Source organism: Astatotilapia calliptera, chromosome 9 (assembly GCF_900246225.1).
Source record: "Astatotilapia calliptera chromosome 9, fAstCal1.2, whole genome shotgun sequence".
Classification (NCBI taxonomy): domain Eukaryota; kingdom Metazoa; phylum Chordata; class Actinopteri; order Cichliformes; family Cichlidae; genus Astatotilapia; species Astatotilapia calliptera.
In genome coordinates this window covers 3605014-3631682 of record NC_039310.1, presented here as the reverse complement: position 1 = coordinate 3631682, position 26669 = coordinate 3605014, and the positions used below count along the sequence as shown (strand labels likewise).

Genomic DNA, 26669 nt, shown 5'->3' with positions numbered 1-26669 from the left:
CAGAAATTTTATTTATATTTTTGGGGGTGGTTTTGCATCTTGTTCATATTTTGAATTTTGTATAATTTTCACAGGAGATATTTTTATGAAGAGCAAAATATGTTACGTTTATTTTATTTTTTATAAAATGGCATAATAGCAACAAAATCTCATTGTTTTGATTTGTTTGTATTTTAGCATTTACTTAAAAGTAAAATTTTCATTTATTTTTTCTGGGGTTATAGCAGGATGTTCATATTTCTAACTTGCATAATTTTGACAGGATATATTTTTATGGAGAGCAAAATATTTAAAGTTAAAGTTTATTTTCTCTAAGTTTATTTAATCTGGAATAATATTCCTGTCTGCTTTTATTCATATTTATGTTTAAAAAACATTGTTTTAGTGTTCAATAAATGTTTATCTTGTTTGGCCCGCGACCTAAAGTCTGCCTTGAGTTTTGGCCCCCTGTGCAATTGAGTTTGCACAAACTGGAGTCTATTAGATAGATATGATACAAACCACTGCAGCACAGTACCTGTAATACCTACAGCATGTTCTAATCGCTCTAATAGGATATTATGGTCGACAGTATCGAACGCTGCACTGAGGTCTAGCAGGACAAGCACAGAGATGAGTCCACTGTCAGAGGCCATAAGAAGATCATTTGTAACCTTCACTAAAGCTGTTTCTGTGCTGTGATGAGCTCTGAAACCTGACTGAAACTCTTCAAATAAACCTCTGCAGATGATCTGTTAGCTGTTTGACAACTACTCTTTCAAGGATGTTTGATATAAAGGAAGGTTGGAGATTGGCCTATAATTAGCTAAGACTGCTGGGTCTAGATATGCTTTTTGAGTAAAGGTTTAACTACAGCCAGCTTGAAGGCCTGTGGTACATAGCTGATTATTAGAGATAGGTTGATCATATTTAAGATGGAAGAATTAATTAATGGCAGGACTTAATTAAAGATCAAAAATAAAATATTGTACCACGTAGAGGCTAAGCCTACACTTGAAGCCACTGAGGCGTTCGGTGTGACGGGGGTGACATGATGTCACTGGTATGCATGAATTTATTAAACAGTCCAATAACTCCAGTTGTACTTTAGATGTTTATCCCAACACAATTTTACACAACAGCGCAGCGGTCACAAACTGTTTGCCTTCTTCCGATTAACAACACACCTGATGCTGATTACGTGCGTCTACCTTAAAAACCTTCACCATACCAAAAACTCAAAAAATGACCTCTAGTGGCATACATAAGGTATCAACTGAAAAATGGCTCCTACACCCCTTATAATCAAAAATCTAGAATCCACTGACAGATTTTACAGTGTAGTCTCAGTGTAGTGAACCTTTTCCTCACCAAAAGCCTGTTCACAGGCTACTGTGTTTCCTGTCACAAGGATAACATCATCCCAACGTTCACCACTGCTGGTGATAAAGCAGCCTACAGAATGGAGGTGAGGAGACAGGCACCAGGCACTGAAGAGCATCAGTGATATTTAACAGCATACAGCTGGTTGGGAGGACTCAACAGCAGCTATACTTTCTGAGGAGGCTGAGGAAGTTTGGTATCTTGCCTATGATCCTCAGCAACTCTTTCAGCTGTGTGGTTGAGAGCATGTTGATCAGCTTCATAACAGTGTTGTATGGCAACACTTATGCTATGGACTCCAGAAAGTGTTGAAGACTGCTGTAAAGATTATCAGGACTCCACTGCCCTCTCTGCTGAGCGTCTACCATCACAGAATCCACAGGATAGCTACTTCCCTCCTCAAAGACCCCATCAGCCTCTAAAACAAGGTGTTCATACGTCTACCCTCAGGTAGAGATACAGAAGTGTGAAATCTAGGACCTGTAGGCTAAATAAGTCTTTCTTCCCCGCTGCCATTAGACTCCTAAACACCTGACACGCTTTTAATACACTTTTACATACTCACTGCTTTCTGCACATACATCTGATGTAGCATTCAATTTGTCCGTCCATTCCCTTCCACTTATCCTTATCAGGGTTGCAGAGAGGTGGACCCTATGTCAGCTACCATAGGGCAAAGGGCAGCGTACCCCTGGACAGGCTGCCAGCCTGATGCTGGGCTAGCACAGAGAGACAGATGACCATTTACACCTATGGGCAAGTTAAAATCAGCATATAACCCCACTAACTGCATGTCTCTGCACTGTAGGAAGACGGAGAACTCACACAACCACAGGGATTTATTTATAGTACATATATTTATATATTTATTTTATGCTTGCAAACATAAACACAATCCAATAAGTGATCCCCTTTCTTTTATGAATTTTTTACATTTTTAATCCTTATCAAATCTTTGTCAAATATGTTTATTTTACATTTTTTGTAAATTAAAATTAAAATCAAACAATTCTTTTTAACCAGTTACATTGTCTTAGGTTTCTATTCCAGTGCTTTGATCGGTGTCAGACTCCAGGCCCAGTGACATGATTCCAAAACCTCCTTCTCTGTCTGGCCACTCAGTCAACATCCTCTTGCTTTTTAATCCCTGCTCCTCCCTCCTTAATCTTATCTGTGATGGATTAGCAGTGCACAGGCCAACACCATGTGCCTTTACTATCATCACCTTGATAAACAGCACTTTATCAAGGTGAAATACATTGTTAACATCAATTAATATTTCCCTCTTCCATTAGTATCTGGATGGGTTGCAGCGGTCTCTCTGGGTCCACTGACCAATTCCAACTAGTCGCAGTGGTCGGCTGTACTCTCGTTTCCCTGTTTGACTTGCACATGGATGAAAGCGGTCTCTGGGACTCCAGGGGTCTGGCAGATCCCAGTGGACTGGATAGCTGGGTTTGTTGCTTTGGAGTGTCTAGGGTACTACCTAGTGTTCTTGGGATGTGGGACCTGGGGTGCTTGTGGTGGGGGCTCCTGGCCCCCAGCTGAGTGGCTGGCCTCTTCTGGGTGAGTCTGGGTGCGGGGCCTGGGGACCTGGTGCTCAGGGTTGCCTGGTCTCTGGCTGGGTCCCTCCTAGCACGGGGTTGGCTGCCTCGCCCTGTAGGGTGGGTTGGCCCATGTTGGGATGTTTGGTCTGGGCCTTGGGGGCTCATGGATGCCCGCAGGCCCGTTGGATGTGGTGGGATGTCTGGGTGAGGGAGCAACAGTTGGGTGCAGCTTTTCCCAGACCCAGACCAGTGTGTCTTGTCCCTTTGCTTTGTGTCTCTGTTGTAATTGAGTGGACAACTGGTTCTGCACAGTCCATGCTACTCTGTGGTGGGGGCAATGGGTGCTACCCTTCACTCAACGGTGCTCTGGGACATTGTTGATGGCTGTGTTGCTGCTATTGATGCTATGGTCTGTGCTAAAGATCTTGCTGTCGCTGCCCTCCTGCTTTCCATGTATGCAGGTCCCAGAGCAGAGTTACTGTAAATGGAAATATCAACACTGGTCTAGAAAACCATCCTATTGGTTTCCTACAGCCCCTGTCGCAGGGTGTAGGAAATGGGCGTACATACCGTATTCCATATATAATGTAATAACTGAAATAACATGAATAGAAATGAAGAAATAAGCAGAAAAACCCTGAACAAGAGGAGCCTATAGAGAATAAATAGAACTGATCTCGGAATGGCAGTGCATTCAGATCATAATTCTGTTTGCAAAAGCTGCCAGAGACAGAATTAAGAAAAAGGAAATAGCACAACTGAACAGTTTAAACATGTTAAAACGGTATTTCTCAAAACCAACGTGTAAAATGAAAATGTTTATTTTAAACAAAAATCTGTACTCTCTACTCCTTATTTTTTCTAAACAGGCTTGTTTCTTTTTGTTTAATGCAGAGCTATTTTTTCACTGCATGTCTTCAGACATCAAACGCATTTAAGCCCAAACAGATGAAGCGCAGTTTGTGTAGTAATCACCAGGGTATGTCACATAAGAAGATACGAAATAGGTAAAACCGTGTGCTATAGTCAGGGGTTAAAGTCGACGGGTGGTTTTGTTTGTTTGTTTATTTGTTTTGGAGTATTTTTCTTTTTTTGCAACACCAGAACGAGCGTCTATAAGTTGCAATTGCTGTACTTTAGCATCCAGCTAGTGCTACAAAAGAAGCGCGAGAGGAAGATAAAGGGAGTTATGTTTTTTAAGTGGCAAATAATTACAAATACAGCGTTATCAGTTCAGCAAACATCAACCAACACAAACTGTCTGTGTCCATCTGAGTATGCAAAGATTGCATCAAGCACTTCAGTTGGTCAAATAGAGCAGAAAAGACCTACATAAGAACCAGTCCATTCACAGTTTGTCACACAAAGTGTCTGCTAACTAAAGGTACAGCCGCTGTATTTCACAGGTAGAGAACAAAAGAGCTAACTTCACTCAGAGATGGAGAAAGATAAGAAAGACAGGACAGGAGAGAGAGCTTAAATTTAAGGGTAAGGACTGCTCAGTGGTGTTTGATAAACTGGACATTTTGTGCTGTAAAACAAGCTGGGGAAGACTAACTGTGCTATTTAAAGGTTGCATGAAAATACTCTGCAGCTTACTGCAGCATAAATCGGTTAGCTTGCAATAATGTGATGGATTTGAAAGAAAACAGTGTGTGACTGGTGCACAGTGGTTCTGGTGCTCATGGTCAGAGTTACATCAAGTATAGCAAAGATTTATTTGAAGTTAAGATGATGATGTCTGGATGCATACGTCCAGATGAAGAGAATCACCCTGATGATGCTTAGATTCATTCACTGACAGACAGCATAAACAGTGTACTGTCAGTGTAGAGGATGGAACATGTCTGTACTCTTACCCTCTCTAATTATTTGGTAAATGGACTGGTGCTCATTTATGCTCTCACAGCATCCACTGAGACTCACTTTCATGCACTTTAGTGTAACTGTCAGTTGCCTCAGGACAATTTAGCATCAGTCACTTGGCCAAAGACATATTAACATGTAGACGAGAGGAGCAGGGGATCAAACCACTGACCTTCTGATCAGTGGATGACCCTGAGCCATGCTCCCGAGCTCCACTTTGAAAGCCAGGGACAAGTCAAGCAGATTGTACTGGTGAGTCCTGGCAATCATGTGCATCTTACTTAGGCACATACCACCCATCTAAATACTGTCACAGAGCAAGCGTATCCTGCCATAGCAACAACACTCCCAAGAGCAGCCGGCCCCTTCACTGCAAAAACTGCGCAGAAAACTATCTGCCAAAACAACCGAGCAGCCGCACCATTCACCAGAACAAACTGAACCCTCATTTCAAATTGTGAGAAATTAGTAAAAACGAGCTCTAGTTCATTATTATTTCCTCTCTGCAGCCTTAAACCGGCTGAATTATAGCTCAACCTGAAATGAGTGGGAAGGAAAAGACACTGGATGACTGCTGTACTGCAGGCAGCCCAAAACAACAGTATGTATGTGGGAGTGCATATATGTGTGTCTTTGCATATACATTCATCACACCCACACACACTCTTTCAAATGTCTTTCTTTCTGTTTCTGACAGTGGAATAATGTTCAGAGATGTAACGTAGTGATTCTTTAGCTGCTCTCTGTATGTGCCAGTGCATCAGTACACACACTGGTTATTTAAAACCCGACCCCCGCTGAGATGTTGCACACAGCTGACAGCTTAAAGGAATTAAAAGCTTACAGAATCAAGAGACCCTTTTGAGACATTTCAGTTCCACACATACATTACATCAAAGTAACTGATGGTACAAAGTAGTTTGTAACACTGGGGGCTCTACATGCAGCACTCTGTCTGACAGAAGAGTATCTACCTGTGAAAGCCACATTCCACACAAAGCTTGAAATACATCACATATATTAACGTAGAGACAAACACAAACAGTACAAGGATACAAAGATCTACTCACCAGATTTGTGCTTTGTGTGTCCTCGAGCAGCAGAAAGGGTACGGATGGTACTATTGCAGTGTACCGAGCATTACTGAGCCTGAGGTTTTGTCGGGAGATTGTGTAAGCTGAGAGAGATTCAGATTTACTGAGAAGATTCCCTCCCCTTCCTCCCCCCTCCCTCCCGCTCTCTCTCTCTCTCTTTCCCTCTCTGCTGTCTATGAGTCTGTCACAAGGCCCAGCCATGCGCCACAAATACCACTCGCCAAATAATTGCTCCACACATGTGAACCCCCCCCTCACCCCCGGCCCCTTGATCCCACCCCAACACACCCACCCACACACACACACACATCCACCGACCCACACACACCCACCGACCCACACACACACACACATCCACCGACCCACACACACCCACCCCCACACACACACACACATCCACCGACCCACACACACCCACCGACCGACACACACCACACCCACACACACACACACACCACCCACCACACACACACACACCCACCGACCCACACACACACACACACCCACCGACCCACACACACCCACCCACCGACACACACACACACACACACATCCACCGACCCACACACACCCACACACCCACACACACACACACCACCGACCCACACACACCCACCACACACACCCACCCACACACAACACCCACCGACCCACACACACACCACCGACCCACACACACCCACCCACCCACACACCACAACCCACCGACCCACACACACCCACCCACCACCACACACACACACCCACCCACACACACACACACACATCCACCGACCCACACACACCCACCGACCCACACACACACACACACCACCGACCCACACACACCCACACCCACCCACCACCCACACACACCCACCCACCCCACACACACACACACCCACCCACACACACAACACCCACCACCACACACACCCACCCGACCCACACACACACACACCACCGACCCACACACCCACCCCACACCCACCGACCCACCGACCCACACACACACACACACACACACCACCCACACACACACACACACACACCGACCCACACACCACCGACCCACACACACACACACACCACCCACCACCACACACACCACCCACACACACACACACCCACCGACCCACACACACCCACCGACCCACACACACACACACACCACACCCACACACACACACACATCCACCGACCCACACACACACACCCACCGACCCACACACACCCACCGACCCACACACCCACCACACACACACACCCACCGACCCACACACACACATCCACCGACCCACACACACCCACACCCACACACACACACACACCCACCGACCCACACACACCCACCGACCCACACACACACACACACCCACCGACCCACACACACACACCCACCGACCCACACACACCCACACACCCACCCACACACACACACACACCCACCGACCCACACACACCCACACACCCACCGACCCACACACACACACACCCACACACACACACACACCCACCGACCCACACACACCCACCGACCCACACACACACACACACCCACCGACCCACACACACACACCCACCCACCGACCCACACACACACACCCACCCACCGACCCACACACACACACCCACCGACCCACACACACACACCCACCCACCGACCCACACACACACACCCACCGACCCACCCACACACACAGTGCAATGGAAACCTACTTCTTTTTGTTTTCAGCTCATGTCAGTGTTACGTTGTCTGAACTCCAGCACACTGTTGTACAATTTGCCATGCATTTTGTAGAGAATCCTCAATTTAAAAAAAAATTGATTGATATTGGAGACGGCGATTAAACATTCAGGAGTGAGTGAAGGTGAATGACATACAGCAAAAATTTGTCTTAGGGCTTGCAGGCAAACCCTCGGCTACTGTGTACAAGGCAAAGTGGACCTTTTCTTCTTTAGCAGTTATCACTGTCACACTGAGTATAAAGATCAAAGCAAAGACTCTATTGATCTGTTCAGACGGCTTTTATGTGTTATTAATAGTTTTTGATTGACAACAGGCTGTTATGGATAGGCTAGTAAACGACAGTCATATGAAATCAATACACAGGGCATCAGAGGATTTCACAGTTTTACTTTGGTCCAGGTTACACTATCATATGAATGTGGAAAATTCTAGTGAATATGAGTTTAGATTTTATAGCCTAAATACAGTGACTCTGTTACATATGGCTGAAAGGCCTGTTTCATATTTTAGAGAAGTAAACCGATAACCAGGTAGAAACTACAGGTACGTAATCATACAATACATCATGTAATCCATGATTGTCACTGTTCAGTGGGGGAATCTACCTTAAATGTGTGTCATCTACCATATATCGCAGAGTGAAAATTATTTCTTTTTCTACTTTTTTGCCACTTTATACGGCCTCATTCATTCTCTGCAGTAACCAGTCAGTTTAGGTTTTTGCTGAATGCCACCATCCAACTGCTGTTTTTCAAAGGCTCTATCTTTAGAGCAGCTACAACACTCCACTTCAGATGTTGCTATAGGAACAGGAGTGCCAACCACCATTGCCAGCATTACAGTAGTAACTGTGTGTTGATGAGCTGGGATAATAACGTGATGAGAATGGGCCTGCTAAAAATGACAGTGAAACTGGACTACCTGGCTCTATGTGGTGACCATATTTACAAGGAACTCAAAGCTTTCAATTTGTTGTAGCACCAAATCACAACAGTCGCCTCAAGATGCTTTATATTGTAAGGTAGACCCTACAATAATACAAAGAAAACAAAGAAAACTCCAACATCATATCTTTGTGAGATGTGTGTTCCCTAGTATTCCTCTGATTCTGCATTTCTTTCCTTTTCCTTCTTTTTCCCTGTCCTTTATTATCTACTTTTAAGTTATTACAATCAGAACGGAGAGGACTGGGAGTTGGGAAAGGAAAAGATGAAGAAAAGAGAAGTTGGGAAGAGACAGAAGGAGAGGGAAAGAAGCAGCAGCAGGGAAGCCCAACAGCCCAAACCCCGGCCAGACGGCCTCCTCCTCCTTGCTGATGGCGAACAGAGAACGGGGGTGTGAAGACCCCCTTCATTATGCTCTCTCATTGTGGTGTTGCCGTGTGACATTCTAAAGTGGATTTAAAAACAGGGGCATCGTACCAACAACTCTCTGCCAGACAGCAGCTGGTGTCAACACCACCTCTACCGAGAACCTTCAGTGTCTACATGTATTTCAAATTGAGAGGTGGGCACCGGTGCCAGAGCTGAGGCTGAATAAACAGATCCTCCTCTGGGCGTGCCCACCCCCAAGGCCCTATATGTATATGTTATGAGAGTGTGAGTAATGTGTCTAAGTCGTGGAATAAAATTGAGGCACAGGTGGCCAGGAGGGGCCACCTCAGTGACGCACCTGTACCTCAAGGAGCTGCATGTGTGGTGGTGTGATGGAGTGGGAATTTGAGCCAACTGGGGATGGGGAGGAAAGAATTGGCAGGGTAGGGGGTGGTGGGGTGGCCCCGATAGAAATCCATCAAGGGCAGGAGACCAAGCCGGGAGACCCGGGCATGGTCCTGTCACTAATGACAAATGACAAAGAGCAAATTCAGTCTAATGTGGTGGGAGGGAAAAGGTGATTATTATGAATAGGTTTCAAATGGAGAAGAGTTTTAAACCCAAAGTTCTTTCGAAATTGAACCCATATTTTGAGGGTGTTAATAACTATAAGACTGGTGGTGTGCTGCCGTGAGGAAACTGGAAGGCTGGAGGTGACCAAGGCTCTAAGGGAGGTGGAAATGCAAGATGCCGCTGCAATTTGGCACCAATCTTCATCTGGGGTGTGGAACCATTAAATTATTTTTTGAACATTTGAGGCCCAGTATTAATGGTCGAAATTTGGAAGGGATAAGCCGCCTAGGTTTTTAGGCCTCTGTAACAAATCCAGCCGTATTCTAGGATTTTTCCCATCCCATATAAATGAGATCAGAGCTTTATCAATAGATTTAAAAAATGATTTTGGAAGGTAAAGTGGGATACACTGAAATAGATAAAGAAACTTGGGGAGTATGTTCATTTTTATACAATTTGCCTTCCCTGCCAACGATAAATGAAGTGGCTTCCATTTCTTTAAGTCTGATTTGACCTTTTCAAGTAGTGGGCAGAAAATTTCTTCATAGAGATTGTGCAAATCTCATGTTATATTCATGCCTAGATACTTAAAGCCGTTTTGGGCTGTTTTGAAAGGTATAGACTGTTCTGTATTTGAAGAGCCAGGTCATTAACAGGATAGCATTTGCTTTCACTGAAGTTCAGTTTGTACCCTATTAACCCCGATTCTTTGATCCCCATGGTAGAACAGAGAAAACCCGACTCAGAGTGGTCAAAACATTTATAATTCTTTATTCAATCATCTTCTGGAAGAGAGAGCCCTGCACAGCCCAAAGCCAGTTGCAGAATCTCTGACATTAGAAGCTAAAAATGTGTCTCATATAGGTGTTATTTTGGTCCTTTACACGTCACACACAGCCTCGATACAAACACTCCTTATATGTTACTAGTTCCTGTTTTTTCTGTCTGGTTTCCTGTTTTATTTATATGCTTGTACAGCTCTACACCAACTTCCTGTTTTTCAGTCTGGCTGAGCACTTAGTTTGTGAGTCAAAAGTGGCCTTGCTTTACAAGCCTTCAATATTAAAATACATAAAACAATATACTCAGAAAATAAGCACTAAGAATATGTTTATTCCTTACCAGTTTCCCCCTTTTTACCTTTCCCTAGAAAGTTCACCATATTTCTCTTAGTTAACCTAATTAACTGACTCCCTCAATAACTACTGTGAACTAAGAACAGATATAATTAGCTTTTTCTGGTAAAAGGTCCTACATTACTTTTATCACTCTTTGGAAATATCCGCTATAGAGTTAACCCGTTTCCTCTTTAAAAATTTACTCCTGGTTTTCCACCCCCTTTAGGGGTAGCACATATCTGACCTTAACACTATTTTGGGCAACTTACCTAACATAGAAATCCTGCAAACTATTACTAAAGTCCCTCTCATTACTCTTCATTACTTTTATGCTCACATTTAACCTTAACAAGCTTTTAATTTCCTAAACAACAAATTTTCTGAAACTGCGATTCTCTGTGCTTCTTTTGGGTGCCCCTTTCTGGTGGTTCCGTTCGGTCTGGTGCTTCCTTCTTGCCAACCCCTTCATGATTTTCACTGTGGTCCTGAAATCTCCTGTAAAGGATAAACAAAACACCTCTCCCTGCTATGCCTTAATACTCTACTGTGCTTATCAATTGTTCGTTCAGTTATTCAAAGTTAGTTCAGACTACCACGTTTGGGACTCTCTAATCAAAAGGATTAGCTTAATTATGTGTGTAAGTGTGTTTGCATTTTATCCCTCCATACTTCAAGTCATCCCTTCAATATATCAGTTCAGTCGGTCACGCTGAACGAAGCTTTTGACCTCCACATGACTGAGTAGCACTCCTATGAGCACAATTGCAATGTGTGTATGAAAAACCATTATATACGCTTATTTTAGAAATCAAAAAGAAATCAAACATTTTCAACCCTGTTAGGGAAAATATTCTAAAACACTTCTTCAGTAAAGACTCAGAGAAGAGAAACACACAGAACCTCTTGCTAGCAAGGGCAGCCTCCAGACTGAGACTCGCCCTGAGCACTGCCCCGGTCTTTATTTTATACACTCAACAAAAATATAAACGCAACACCTTTGTTACTGCTCCCATTCCCCATGGGATGGACGTAGAGACCTAAAATTCATTCCAGATACACAATATAACCATCCCTCCCAAACAGTGGTCACAAATCTTTTAACTTTAACTATGTAAAGCACTTTGTGCTACATTTTCTCTGTATGAAAAGTGCTTTATAAATAAAGATTGATTGATTGATTGAAATCAGTCCAAATGTGTGGTAGTGGGCACATCTGCTATATTGAGATAATCCATCCCACCTCACAGGTGTGCCACATCAGGATGCTGATCTGACATCATGAGTAGTGCACAGGTGTACCTCAGACTGCCCACAACAAAAGGCCACCCTGGAATGTACAGTTTTTTGCGCTATTGGGGGTCTGGGGACCCAGAACCGGTCAGTATCTGGTGTGACCACCATTTGCCTCATGCAGTGCAACACATCGTCGCATGGAGTCTATCAGATTGTCAATTGTGGCCTGTGGAATGTTGGTCCACTCCACTTCAATGGCTGTGCGAGGTTGTTGGATATTCGTGGGAACTGGTACACGCTGTCGTATACGCCGGTCAAGCACATCCCGAACATGCTCAATGGGTGACATGTCCGGTGAGTATGCTGGCCATGCAAGAACTGGGACATTCTCAGCTGCCATCTGCCCTGAACAATGTGAACCATGATTCATCCGTGAAGCGCACACCTCTCCAACGTGCCAGACGCCATCGAATGTGAGCATTTGCCCACACAAGTCTGTTACGGCGATGAGCTGGAGTCAGGTCAAGACCCCGATGAGGACGACGGGCATGCAGTTGAGCGTCCCTGAGACGGTTTCTGACAGTTTGTGCAGAAATTGTTTGGTTGTGCAAACCAATTGTTCCAGCAGCTGTCTGGGTGGCTGGTCTCAGACGATCTTGGAGGTGAACCTGCTGGATGTGGAGGTCCTGGGCTGGTGCGGTTACACGAGGTCTGCGGTTGTGAGGCCGGTTGGATGTGCTGCCATATTCTCTGAAACGCCTGTGGAGACGGCTTATGGTTGAGAAATGAACATTCAATGCACGGGCGACAGATCTGGTTGACATTCCTGCTGTCAGCATGCCAATTGCACGCTCCCTCATTGCTTGTGGCATCTGTGGCATTTTGCTGTGAGACAAAACTGTACATTCCAGGGTGGCCTTTTGTTGTGGGCAGTCTGAGGTACACCTGTGCACTACTCATGATGTCAGATCAGCATCCTGATGTGGCACACCTGTGAGGTGGGATGGATTATCTCAATATGGCAGATGTGCCCACTACCACACATTTGGACTGATTTGTGACCACTGTTTGGGAGGGATGGTTATATTGTGTATCTGGAATGAATTTTAGGTCTCTACGTCCATCCCATGGGGAATGGGAGCAGTAACAAAGGTGTTGCGTTTATATTTTTGTTGAGTGTACTTCCGTGTGTGTGTGTGTGTGTGTGTGTGTGTGTGTGTGTGTGTGTGTTGCTGATCAAAGGGTCATATAACATAAAAGCACAAAAGGTACATCCTTGGTCAGGAAAAGGGTGAGGAAGTCCAGCAGTTACAGCACTTAGACTAGAGCAGACGTAGCTACGTTAATCCTGCCATAAAACAATAAAACAAGGTACGAGCTCTCATGCTCCCAGGACGTGGGGGTGCATTCCTGGGGTGCACACCAAGCCTGCGGCCTGCTAGAGATCACACATCCTGTCACTACACAATTGATTATACGCCTCTAAGTATACATGGTTAAATATTTCCTAAAACAAATAACTACATGCAGTATTCTACCATATGCAAACTTATATCACTAAAAGATTATACTGACTACTAAATACAATTTCCCCTTGACAAACCCAGAGAAGGAGCCAAAGCTGCTTAGGGTGTGGATGATATGGGGGACACTTGAAACGGGATCAGATACATACATTAACAGCTCGTCTGCATAGAGGGACACTCTATGCTCTTTATCCATCCTACAAATACTTGCAATTGATGGCAAGGTTTTGAGTGTAATAGAGAGGGGCTCTATGGCCAGGGCAAATAACTATGGGCTGATTGGACAGCCCTGACCGGTACCCCTTGTCAACTTAAAATATCGTGAACGTTTACCATTAATGATTATAGAGGCTTTGGGTGATGCATATAAAAGTCTAATCCATGAGATAAAATTAGGACCATAGCCAAATTTTTTTAAACAAGCGAATAAATAACCCCATTCCACCCTATCAAATGCTTTCTCTGCATCTAGCGCGATAACCACCTCAGGCACCTCGCCGGACACAGGAGAGTGGATAACATTTAGGAGCCGACGGACATTCGTAAATGAGTGACGGCCTGGGATAAAGCCAGTTTGGTCAGCAGATATTACGTCATGGATTGTAGTTTCTAGGCGTAGGGCAAGAGCCTTAGCCAAGATTTTTACATCACAGTTTAGGAGTGAGATAGGACGGTATGAACCAGGCTCTGTGCTGTCTTTACCTGATTTCAGCAGGAGGAAAATAGATGCTTCAGTCATTGTCTGTGGAAGTACCCATCAGGGCCCGGTGCTTTGCCATTTTGCATCGCCTTTAGTGCAGTAGTCACTTCTGCATGATTGAGTGGAAGTTCAGCTTCAGTCCTATGGGCCGCTGTTACAAGAGGAGCCTGAAGATTGTCAAAGAAATGCTCCATATCAGAGCAGTCACTTGTAATCTCAGATGTATAAAGATTTGAATAAAACGCAGTCAAGGTTTCTTTAATTTCTTCGGGGTCAATTGTTAACTCACCATCATCTTTTCGTATTTGTGGAATTTGCTGTGCGGCTCGCCATGCTCATATACATAACCTCGTGACTTTAACAGAAGACGTTCAGTTTTTTCGGTTGATAACAAATTATATTGTATTTGGAGGTCTAGCTTCCTTTTATAAAGCTCAGGAGAGGGAGAGACAGTACTGAGCATCTACCATAGAAATGGTGTAATTAGTTCCTCTCGCCTAATTCGATTCATTTTGTTTTTTCTAAACAAATATGAGATGATTTCTCCCCTGATTACAGCCTTTAGTGTCTCCCGCAAGAGAGAAGGTGAAACATTGTCTTTCTGGTTAAAAATGAGAAAGTCATCTATTTCTTTTGGCATGATCTGACTCTACAGTGGTTAAATATTCAGTTTTCCTGACGAAGGGGAGAAGATTCTGATCAATGAAGAAATAGTCTATTCGACTATATGAATGATGTACATTAGAGGAAAAAAGAAAATGACTTACTTTGTGGAAATAAAAACCGCCAGAGGTCGACACATCCTATTTGGGCCATAAAAACAGATAATATCTTGGCTTTTTTGGAGAGATTTGTAGGTTTAGAGCTGGAACGGTCAAGTGCTACGTTCATCACACAGTTCAAGTCTCCACCAAAAATCAGCTGTTTTGAGTTCATATCTGGAATTAATGATATTATTTTGCCAATAAACTTCTCATCATCCCAGTTCGGGGCATAAATATTTATCAGGACCACAGGCTTATGGTACAGGAGTCCTGAGACCACCACAAAACGCCCCTGCGGGTCTGAGACATTTTTCCTACCCATCCTTTCTTAAGTCTGATGTGATCTTTTACCAACAGGTGGGTTTCCTGGAGAAATACAATGTCACATTTTAGATACTTAAGATGATTAAAAATCCTGGCTCTTTTGACAGGCCCATTCAAACCCTTCACATTCCAGCTAATGAATCGCACAGCAGCCACCCCCACATCAATACCATTCGCCATGCTTAAGTAAGGCGATTACGACATAAGTGTCATGGTCCTGGGTCTGTTGGCCCAGCGTTTTGAGTTTTCGTTTGTTTGGATGTTATATTTAAGTTCATTTGTTTATTAGGTTCTTTGTGTTTTCTACCCCTGTATTTGAGTTTCCCTCTCCCTGTTTCATGCTGCGTGTCTTATGTTGTCAAGTTTATATTGTCGCGTCTGCGTCTCATGTTTCCTGTTTTATTTTGAAGGTCTGTGTCCTATGTCAGTGTAGTCAGCTTTGCTTCCTTTGTCTCGTTATGTCAGACTAGTGTCAGCTGTTGCCCCATGTGCTTCCACTTCCCCTAATCACCCTTGTGTGTATTTAGTCTGTGGCTGTATCCCAATTCAGGGTCTGCAGCCTTAAAGGCCGCATTTCAAGGCCGATTACGTCACAGCGGTGCGCCGAAGGCTGTCCCAATTCAAAGGCTGCTCGAAATGCGGCCCTGAAATGCGTCCTTCCTTTCCCTGAATTTTAAGGCTGTGGCAGTGTAGACTTCGTGGTCCCACATATCCCACAATTCATAGCGCGGCAGTCTGTGTGGAGAATTCTGCCGCAGACGGCAGAAGCGGAGCGGCCGAAGAGTAAACTGTGAAAAGTAAGTACTGAATATGATGTCACTTATGTGCAAATGTTTAATAACGAAGAACATTAAAACATTCCTGTTGGCTACATGTCGGCAAAGTCATGTGACATCAGTGACGTTTGTACTAACTTGGTTTTAAAGCCTTTACTTTAAAATATACGCCGTTCAATAGCTGAGCTTAATCTCACAGAGAATGATCAAAGCTCATGTAGAAACAAACAAATGAACAAAAGATTTTCTCCTTCATCTCTGTCAAACACAGCTGTATGACACGTTTCCAGCTGTTAGTATCATGGTTGCTAGGCAACCTGGGCAGCGGGACGGAGGCTGGACCGTCCCATTTCACAAGCCTCGCACTTCTGGCCTTAGCGGTCTTTGAGTACGCGGCCCTTGAGGATCGTTGAGGCTGCAGACCCTGAATTGGGTTACAGCCAGTGTGTTTGTTCATTCTTTGTGAGGTTGTCTGTTGTTCACGCCATGTTTCATGTCTAGGGCTTTCATGTTGTTTGTTTAGTTCTCCCAGTTTAGGTTCATGTTAGTTTTATTTCAGTTTGCCTTGCCCTTTGTTTGTACCTTTTTCTACCAGCCTCATTAAACGGCTCGCTTTCTGTTAATTCAAGTTTTGTTCCACGTTCTATTTTGTCTGCATTTTGGGTCCTCTACGTCAACTTCCTACAGTCTACTTCCGCAGTCTGTGGCAATAAGAGTAAATAGTAAGAAAGGGAAGCAGTAGTGATGGCCAAATGAAGCTTACTGAAGCTTGTATTGAAAAACGGTTCATTACTCGAAGCTTTTCAACACAGTCCTCTCCGGTGACATCTGGTGGTGAAAATTATGAAGAGCAGCTTGAATCTGCAAAACAAAAAAACAGACTGCTCAATTATCACTGCTCACTCCAGAGAGTGGAGTTCTCTCTGATATTGGGCCACCGTTGCGTTGCTTTGAACATGCAATTGTTTTTTTGTTTTGTTTTTTTTCGAGATTGGGGGGGGGGGGGGCTTGTAATGCTTATATGGGATATGTGGGATCCTCTATGCTGTTGCATGCTGGGGGAGCAGGCTGAGGGTCGCAGATGCCAACAGACTTAATAAACTGATCCGTAAGGCCAGCAATGTTGTGGGGATGGAGCTGGACTCCCTCAAGGTGGTGTCGGAGAGGCGGATGCTGTCCAAGATAAAGACAATGTTGGATAACACCTCCCACCCACTCCATGACATGTTGGTCAGTCACAGGAGCTCGTTCAGTGAGAGACTGAGATTACCGAAAAGCACCACTGAACGACACAGGAAATCATTCCTGCCTGTGGCTCCCTGTACAACGCATCCACTTAACACACTGTTTGCTGCTACAGCTACACATGTTTCTTTTCCAACTATTTATTTATGAGTGACGTATGTATGTATATATATGTGTATATATTGTACTATTCTTAGTTAGCGTATTGTCTGTCTTGTCTTAATGTTGGTTTAAAATGGAGCACTGTAACAAAAAATAATTTCCCCCAGGGATCAATAAAGTATTCTGATTCTGATTATTTGCTTAATACATTTTGATCAATAAACTTTCCCTATTTAAACATGCACTATGGTGGCCTTTCTTTGCTCATGACTCCTCGATATTGGTAAATACAATAAGTGAGCAATATATATATAATATACATATGATAACGCACAGCACATTATGGAGTATGCCCCTGCTGTGGAGTCCTGCCTCCATCTACTTGTGGATTTAATCACTGGACAGCTGGACAGGTTCATACAAAATATTAGATGAGGCCAATTGTCCTATACATATTTTTGACCTAGGGGTGGGATTGATTGTGAACTGGAAAGGGAAAATGCTTAGGGAGCTGAGTACGGCTGCATCGTCACTGATTTGTAGAATCATTTTGGTTCGATACAGGATCCGATTCAATTTGATTGGAAACTGGAAAGTTTTGCCTCAGACAGTCAGAAATATTACAATTCTGATCATTTATCAGTATATATCCATAATTTCGTATCTAAAAGAAAGCTGACGCATGTGAGACTTAATTAGAGATGTAAACAGAGAGTTATGAAACCTGCAGCTGCAGAAGCCAGCGGGGGAAAGAAAAAAAGAGGCAAACACAGCGCGGACCCGACGACGCACCAAAATCTGACTCTGACGCGTCGGGTCCGCGCTCTGTGTTCACGTTTGTATGCAGAATCTGTAAACCTGCTCCCAGTTACTGTTTTAGCTGCATGGTGTTTGACGACATGTTGTGAGGTTTAACCTGAGATGCTGGCGTTTCAGGCATAATAACGTTAATTTACAAATCGACACCGGATTTTAATGAATCAATATCACTTTATTCAATTTAGCATGGATTGTAATCAGAAAGGCGATAATCAAAACCCACCCCTAATCAAGAACTTGCAAAGTAAAAACATGATCTATGTCAGGTAGCCCTTTTGTTATTTACATTTAAAAAGAGGATTAGTGTTACTGTGCGCTGGCTGAGTCTGTTTCTTTTCTTAGAAATAGTTTCTCCTGCCCTAGAGAAAATCCTCTCGCATGGAACAGAAGAGGCTGTGGAGTGCAGGAACTACACTGCAAGTTGGTAGATATGCAGGTATTCCTGGGTCCTGCAGACTATCACCTGAAAACAATAAACAAAATGATTTTTCTAAAATGTGTAGCAATGTAATGTACGTATAGTGTCAAATACTTTTTTTTTTTTTTAGTCTTTATCAGCTTTAATTCACATGGAAGTGTTTCTAAAGTCATATGCTGTAATGATATTTACATTATGAAAACATGATTTTGGACATTTCAAGTTTTTCACTTCAGCAGATAAAATAAATTGACCAAAATCAACTCAAAATCCCGCGAATGATTCACTTTCCTATAAACCACTGAATTACTTGTGTTCTAAATGAAGCTTCGGACGTCACTGATGACGTGACTCTGGCCAAACGACACAGTGCTTCTGCAGTGTGTTGTTTTTTGGGTACGCACTGGAGCGCTAGCTTCAAGCGGGCCATCATTAGTCTCATGGATAGATTTAATCAATAAACCGTTCTTATGTAAACATCCATCATGGTGTGGTATTTCTTTGCCTGTCACTTCTTGATGTTGGTAAATAAAATAAATGCAAAATACATATAATAACATACAACACATTATGGCGCATGCTCTGCTGTGAGGTCCTGCCTCCAGGTACTTGCAATTAACCACTGGACACCTGGACAGGTCTGTTTATAGATCATATTATATTTGCTAAATCGCTGATATATTTTGAAACTGGGGAAAGAACTGATTGTGCTCATTATAGTGCTAACTATAATGAGCATTCCCATGATTACTTCCTTTAGCATAGGATGAACTCGGACCATCAAAAGCATTCATGAAAATAATCAGTAAAACTGATGAAGTGGTGCACAAACAGATGTTCTGTATAATTCCATTTGGATTGATGTCAGTAGGTCTCTTACAGCCTTAAGACTCCCATACATCCGCTGGGATAAATGACAGATGGTCACTGGAGTCATCAGCGTTTAAAATGATGTAACAGCCGATTCATCTTTTCACTGTTTAGGATAAACAACGGATAACTACAGCTCAGAATAACGAGAGACTGTAACAATAGCTACACGTACACGCATGATTTTTATCTAAAGACTGATTATGACTCTCAAACTGAGAGCCGGTGCTCATAAAATGTTGCCACGTTTCGCCTTTAGGAGACTTGTTTTGATTTGGCGCTATATAAATAAAATTGAATTGATTAGTGAATTGAATATTTTCCACTGTTACAGTTTTTATATCCAAGCATTCGTGACCCATGATACTGAAATAGTGCTCTTTTGACTAGATGGTTCGTAGCGTCCAGGTGTTTCGATGTCAAAGCCACAGTGTTTGATAGTGTGGGGGAATTACCAGTTAGTCCGCTCAAAGACAAATCCATACATTTCAGTCTCTTACAGCTTCAAATTTCCATGACACTGTTTTCATTATGGAGTTTTAGGGGCTCAGCCTTCCTGTGTTGTTCAGTTTCATCCATTGTGTCTACTAACAGCTCTTTGAGAATCACCTAAAGATGACTTAAAGAGTTAGGTGCTCGAATTAGCAATGGGTCTGATTTCTCTGAAAATGATTACACTAAAAACACAAAGAAGAAAAACTTTAAAAGGTCTAAAAAAACTACTGACTGAGATGACTAATTGTAAAAAGTGTAAGTATGTCTGGCTTTGTGGCTCTGGCTCAATACTGTATTACACTAACAGTATGTGAAAAACTGTGGGGGGAGCAGTCATTATGTACTGCAAAGGTTGATTGTGTTCATCTGGACGTAGCGTGACTTCTTCAGGCTCAGCTGACTGCAAACTGACCTCCCAGCCCATTGTTTATCAGTGCTGCTGGTTGCAGTCATTGTGCAGAGGTGCTGTTTATATGGTTGGGGAAACCTGCAGTCAGCTGAGACCGAAGAAGTCACGCTATGTCCACATGAACAGGATCAACCTTTGGGGATGTCCTCGCCTGGATGGTCGAGCATGCATTTAGACATAATCATGATCGCGCTCTTTAAACGATGTGTTCCACGTGCTGTTAGAGCGCCGAGTGTGCAGCATTCAAATAAAGCTGACAAACACAAACGTGAGAGTGAAACAGGGTTCCTTTATTCACACCACTTTCTACTCCAGCTACGTTAGAAGTTAACATGTGTCTATCCTCTAGCTCTATGCTGACCTCTCATTCATCTCTCCACACTATATAAACATTTCAAGATTATAACATACGTCTAGAAATCCAGAGTTTTGAGGTGACCTCCACAGTTCAGGGGTTTCTGCTCAACAGTCTCACCCCACTCTTCCAGCGTCCCACTTCCACTTTTTTTCCCCTCCTTTGTTCAACAAAAAAACAAAACCATACTGAACAAGGCATTTGTAACCAGAGAAGAGGGCGTGGACATTTGTAAAGCGCATCGACTATACAGTTCACGCAGAACACAAGCGACAGGTCACACACAGAGCACGGTAACAGAGGAAGGAGAGTATACTGCTCGCTCACAACACTAACACATTACAGCGCCATGTGACAGAAAAGTACCATGAAAAAGAAGAAACCAATCTTTAAGCATTTCATAGAAACAAAAACAGATCAATTGCAAAGTCGGAGTAAACAAATCAGGAATATATACAGTGAGGTAAAAATACATTGGTCTTTCAAAGAGGTATTTTCTTTTTGATTAAGTGTCCTTTTGAACACTTTAATTACTGGATGCTTTTTACAGATCACGTTCAGCTTTTGGATGACATCTATGAAGCGGGTTATGCAGACACATGCAGTCTCGTCGTTGCAGGTCAAAAGCAAAAGTCAAACTTAGGCACCAAATAAAACATGTTAAAGCTTTCTACTACCTTTGCTGCCAAAGAGGCCACGCTGCAGTATTAAACCAGGTTGGAAAAGGTTTGTTCCAAGCAGAGGCAGAGCCCTTTAGTGACCCACACCGCCTTCCTCTGGTCTGTGAGATGATGGAGGGCACTCAGGAGAGGAGCACGTCACCCTAATGCGGTCACAGTGTATAGATGCTGCTAGCATAGGTAGGTCTCTGAACATGTGTGATCCAACGGGACTCTGTGGGCAGACGCCACCGAGCCCGGCTTTGCATATTGAGAGAAGGAGACGGGCGATATCTGCACGATTGCAGACACAAGTTTGGGCTGAGATATGCAGGTTGTGCTCGGGTTGGGATGTTGACTCTGAGATGACTGATACATTCGCAGCTGTAGCTGTCAGTGCATGGTTTGAAGCTGCTGGCATAGTTCACGACACCTCCCTGTTGTGGCCATCCATCAATCCGCACAAAGCAGGAAAACAGGCCCGACGTGTACACGAAGTAAAACGTGGAAAGGCTGCATATTCTACGGTGCTGCTTTAATGGGTCTGAGTCACCAAACAGCTGAGCCATGCTGCTACTGACCGGTGGAGTGAGGTTTGAGATTGCATGGCTATACGTCACAGCGCACCTCTCCCCATTTAACTGAGAGCTACAAAGAGAGAAAGCAGAACGCGAGTCTCCAAAATGAGGTACAGGTTTTCTTGCTAACAGTTTGAAACATGGTTGATGATCCAAATAACTAAACAAACACTTCTTACTTAAAAGTATGAAGGAAACAACACAGTCTCATAGCAATGTGAGTTTTAGTTTTGTCCTTTCGTATCGGCTCGTGTTAAAGTCAAGTGCCCGTTTAGACAAAGAGCTACAAAGTCTGAAGGCTGGAGGTGTGGTGGCCCGGACTTTAACACTGGGCATCCAACATCGATTCAGACTTTTTATTCCGGTTATTTTGGGGCTTTTTAACTAAACATATACTTTTGGTTGGATTTAGCCAGATTGCAGGGCAGCAGTGTAAGATGGGACATGGTCCACGGTCACCTCCTCCAGCTCTTTGGTTAGTTTTAGGCAACAAACAGTTCAATAATGTTGATGAAAGACCATGGACTGGGTTAGAACAGACACTTCTGCAAAGTTAATCACACTTTACAAAGCTCCATATTTAGCTAGGCTGCAATGGTGATGAGGACCAAAGCAGCGATGACCCATTTTGCTGTCAGACTGTGTTAAAGGGAAAGGACTTGTTTACTCCCATTGCTTTCCAGAAAACATCACCGTGATGAAGGCCACGGTCCAAAAAGCATCGATCACGTAACACAGCTGTAGTGCTGATGGAGCTTTGACCGACAGTACGCCATCTTTTCACGGTCAGCCAACCACAAGGACGCTTTGATGATTCGGGTATGGGGACGAATCATAGGTGTCAAACTCTGGCCCGCGGGCCAAATTTGGCCCGCAGCCTAATTACATTTGACCCGCGAAGCCATACCAAATTACTATTAGAGCTGGCCTACTGGTATTATACAGCTAATATATATATTGTTTAGTATTAAGCTTTGCTTGTTCCATATTCAGTTTTTCAGCAAAACTTGTTTGAGTCTATAAGAAGAGATTCATTCTTATATCTGAGAATCTGAAGATTTTTTTTTCAATAAATGTTAGCCCGCGACTTTGTTCCAGTTTTGAATTTTGGCCCACTGTGTATTTGAGTTTGACACCCCTGCTCTACATGGTTGCACAACTGTAAGAACAATGACCGACCAAGAGCGCCTTCAATTTCAGAATGGTCACGGAGGTTTCATAAGTAATATGGTCACCTAAAATCAACTGGGAGATCTCCTGAATTTTGTGACTGGTGTTAGGGAACAAAAAAGCCCTTTTTAGTCTCCAGAAGGAGCTGCTTATGTCTAAGAACCCTCAGACGCTAGCACCGAGGACAAAATGAATTGTATTAAACTCTCTTGGTGCAGAATTGTGTTCGTCATTAAGCAAGCCTCTGCAAACTAAATGGGTTCTGCACACCATTCAAAGTGTTCCTATAAGGAGAATACTGAAGAGCATTTGACTGTACCTGTGGTTGTTTCCAAATTCTACTGTTTTAAACTCATTCTTCTTCAAGCAAGCACGTACAAAACTAAAAACGAATGAAGTTTACATCCTTTCTCCGGCTTCTTCCCACTGTCCAGTGTCATGTATTTAATGGGTTCATTGGTGAATCTAAATTGCCCACAGGTGTGTTAGCTATCTCTCCCTGTGACCTGCACCTCGACTCTCGCCCTATGGTAGCTGGGATACGTTCCAGCACCCCTGCAACCCTGCTAAGGTTAGTAAAAGGGAACAGATGGATGAATGAAAAGAAATTACAAATATTTAAAAATCCAAGTTTCATGACCAAACACCAGGACAGCTTATGGGCCTAGTGTGATCATCACAGCAGTAAGATGATCCTCCAGGTCAAGCCTAGAAATGTTATAAGGAGAAACCCAACAGCTTCCCAAAAGGTAGCCACTGGACATCAGAGTTAAACCATGCATTAAAATGTCCACCGTGAAAATCAAATATACTTGTACATTAAGAAAAGTTGTGTATTTGAAATGAAGTGTCTGATGGAACGTGTCTGGTCCAATCAACACAATCTGATAAACATGCCCACTTTAGTATTGATGAAAGAATTTAGTGCCTAGATTTTCACCTTCACTGAGATCATCTTCTGCACTGCCTTAAGAGACCAGAGGAGGCACTGTCATCAAGTGCGAGCTCTTTTCCCCAATCACTGCGTCAAGCCGAATGCTTTATTTGACTCCTACTCCAGCCTTAACGTGTTAGTTCACAAAGAAATAAACTGAAAAACAAGCAGGGGTGAGTGTGAGTTGCTCTACTCGGTACAGAGCTGTTAAGCCACTGAAACCGCTGCAGTGAAGCGTGGCCGTTGTAGCTGTTGGATCAGTTCGAGAACGTGGAACAAGAAAAGCCAAGACAGACTCAACAGACCGAAGTGGTTCTGTTCAAGAGAGAAAAATGCTGGGTAAACATCTTTATACACTTATGTTGGGATTGGAAAAGAGAAGGTACAAGGCTGCTGGTGACTTTAAGACAAAATGAAGATTGACCTATTAAAGGCATATAAGGAGAGCTGTTCACTGAGCTTTTGTTGTGGATGGCACACATTCCACGTGCTCCCAGTCCAACCTAAAGGCCCACCTGTGCAGAGCTTAAAGGGATGTAATCTCTTTCCCAGACCTCTACCAGCAAACCTCCAACCTACACCGTGGAGCGTAAACAGCTTGGACACGTGACGCCCTAACCTCCTCGACAAGCCTGCTAGTTCAACAACTTTTGCAGACATGCAACATTTAACCAGCCTGTCACCTCGTTTTGTTTTCCTCCAGCAGATAGTTAGAGGCTATGGCAGGGGCCAATCTTTCTTTTGTCTTATGTTTCTATGATGACAGAGGCAGAACTGTAAAAAGCCAGCAGCAGGTTGTGAGAATGTTGTGTAGGCTTCAGAAGCTGGTGAAATGATATTTAGCTTCAGCCAACTGGAGCTTTTTGTCTTGATTTTACCTGAAAATGTTGTGTACACTGAGGATTTCAGAGCCAACTGAAAGGTCCCATAATGACGGCTTTTCAGTGATGCAGTTTTTACGCTTTGACAACAAAGAACAAGTCCCAACCTCAGCTGCCCCTTCCTTAAAATAATAAACGGACCTCCGTGTTAACCGATCAGCACAGAGAAGCAGAGGACTCGCTCGGAGCGAGTTTGCGTTAGAGCAACATAGCACACAATGATTCAGGCAACAGATGGATATTCACATCCAACGGCAGCTCTCGCCTCGACCTGGAAAGCGAGCTGGCCAATTAAGCAGCAGCACAACGAAACATTATAAATGGATAAAAGGAGAAGAAACCACGAAGACAGACTGATTCGCTGACAGCCGACTTACAGATAAACACCACAGCAGTACAGAAGTGCACTTATTGCTGAACAACAAACAGACTCTGTGGTGTCTTTGTGCAAATCACGGTGTGGCAGACGTCCCAGTCAAAGTACCCAGTTCTGGACCTGTGTGTTTGATGTCATGGCAATTTGGCAACAGGACAAACACACCTGGAACGTCAGGTGCGATATATACATCTATATATCCTTTACATAGAATAATGACACTTACTCCATCAAAGCATTCATTATATATGTGTATAATAGATTTATCGATTTTTAAAAAACGACACACAGAATGAAGAGCATATCCTGACTCTTACGTGTTGGTCCCTTAAGGCTTGCTAAGCTGAAATGACAAAATTGTCGGTTTGATTTTGATCATCTCATGTTTTTGTAAATGTACATTCTAGTAGAAAAGACAAAAAAGAAAATCATAATAATAATATGCAACCTGAAAAACCTATGGCTTAGTAAATATGCATTTGCTATATTTAAATGAATGCACCTCACTGCTTTTTTGTTAAATATCCTACAGAGAAAGAATGTTCATCGTTTGATTCATGCTGTCGTCGTCAACACAGAAACAGAACATCGGAGAGTCCGAGTTTACACTTAGAGAGCGACATCGTTAATGCTTACGAGTCTTTATGGTTCTTTTCGAGAGAGCTCTGTCTGCAAACAGTCTACGGTGCTGGAGCTCCAGAGGATGAGCTGTATGAGAAGTTCTCGTTGAGGTGGCGAGGTGTTCCAGGGGAGGTCTGATGGTATGGCACCAGTGTGTCGGTTGGGCCGTGGGCGCAGCGGCGTCCGGTGTGCGTCTCCTCTTCCTATCCTCACTGTATCGCGGGTATGCATAGGATGAGCTTGCTGCTCAGTGGGGTCTCTGCCAAGCCTCCTCTGACGCACACCACACAAAGCTGCATCCGCAAAAACCCACGACAGCCAACACAGGACACGGTGGCTTTGAAGCACGGCACTTTCCAGTAACGACTGGCTTGGAAGGCATGGTGGCAGCTGTTGGTTGTTGTTCTTGCCGTTTGTGGTTTAGCAGAGCACAGTATAGAAAATAGACACATTTATCTACTGTATATTGCATATGTTGCAGCATGTTTGCCAGAAATGAATGACTTCGCCACGTCCGCTTTGCTTTTTGAAAACCACACTGAATGAGCGGAGCAGCTCGGACAGCAGAAAGTATAAAGGTGATGCATAAATCAGAGAGCAGGTCGGCGAGCCGGTTCAGTCCCCAGAGCTACTGTAACACAAGAGGAGCGAGGAAAACGGGAATGCTCACGGCAGACGCCGGTCCTGCTTCTGGTGGCAGCACCCACTCAGCTCCACAGAGCTGCCCACAGCAGCCATGCGTCATTACAGCTGCCGTGTTGTTCAGAAAGCCACAGCTTGTCTTTGAACTGTACTCAGGGCACTCGCTGCGA

The 26669-nt window shown here is 43.7% G+C and overlaps 1 protein-coding gene and 1 long non-coding RNA gene across 3 annotated transcripts in view; both read right to left on the bottom strand.

Annotated features, from left to right (window-relative positions):
- palmdb (palmdelphin b) overlaps positions 1–5968 on the bottom strand; it is an 89717-nt gene extending 83749 nt beyond the window's left edge. For both annotated transcript variants that reach the window (XM_026179202.1, XM_026179203.1), the window contains exon 1: positions 5846–5968. The gene's annotated coding sequence lies outside the window, so the exon portion shown is untranslated. The remainder of the gene's footprint in view (positions 1–5845) is intronic.
- A 14584-nt stretch (positions 5969–20552) lies between these two features.
- LOC113029102 (uncharacterized) overlaps positions 20553–26669 on the bottom strand; it is a 7949-nt gene continuing 1832 nt past the window's right edge. Inside the window, exons 1-2 of the long non-coding RNA XR_003273342.1 lie at positions 23365–26669; positions 20553–21945 (exon numbers count right to left, since the gene is read on the bottom strand). The exon at positions 23365–26669 is cut by the window's right edge and continues 1832 nt beyond it. This is a non-coding gene — a long non-coding RNA (uncharacterized LOC113029102). The remainder of the gene's footprint in view (positions 21946–23364) is intronic.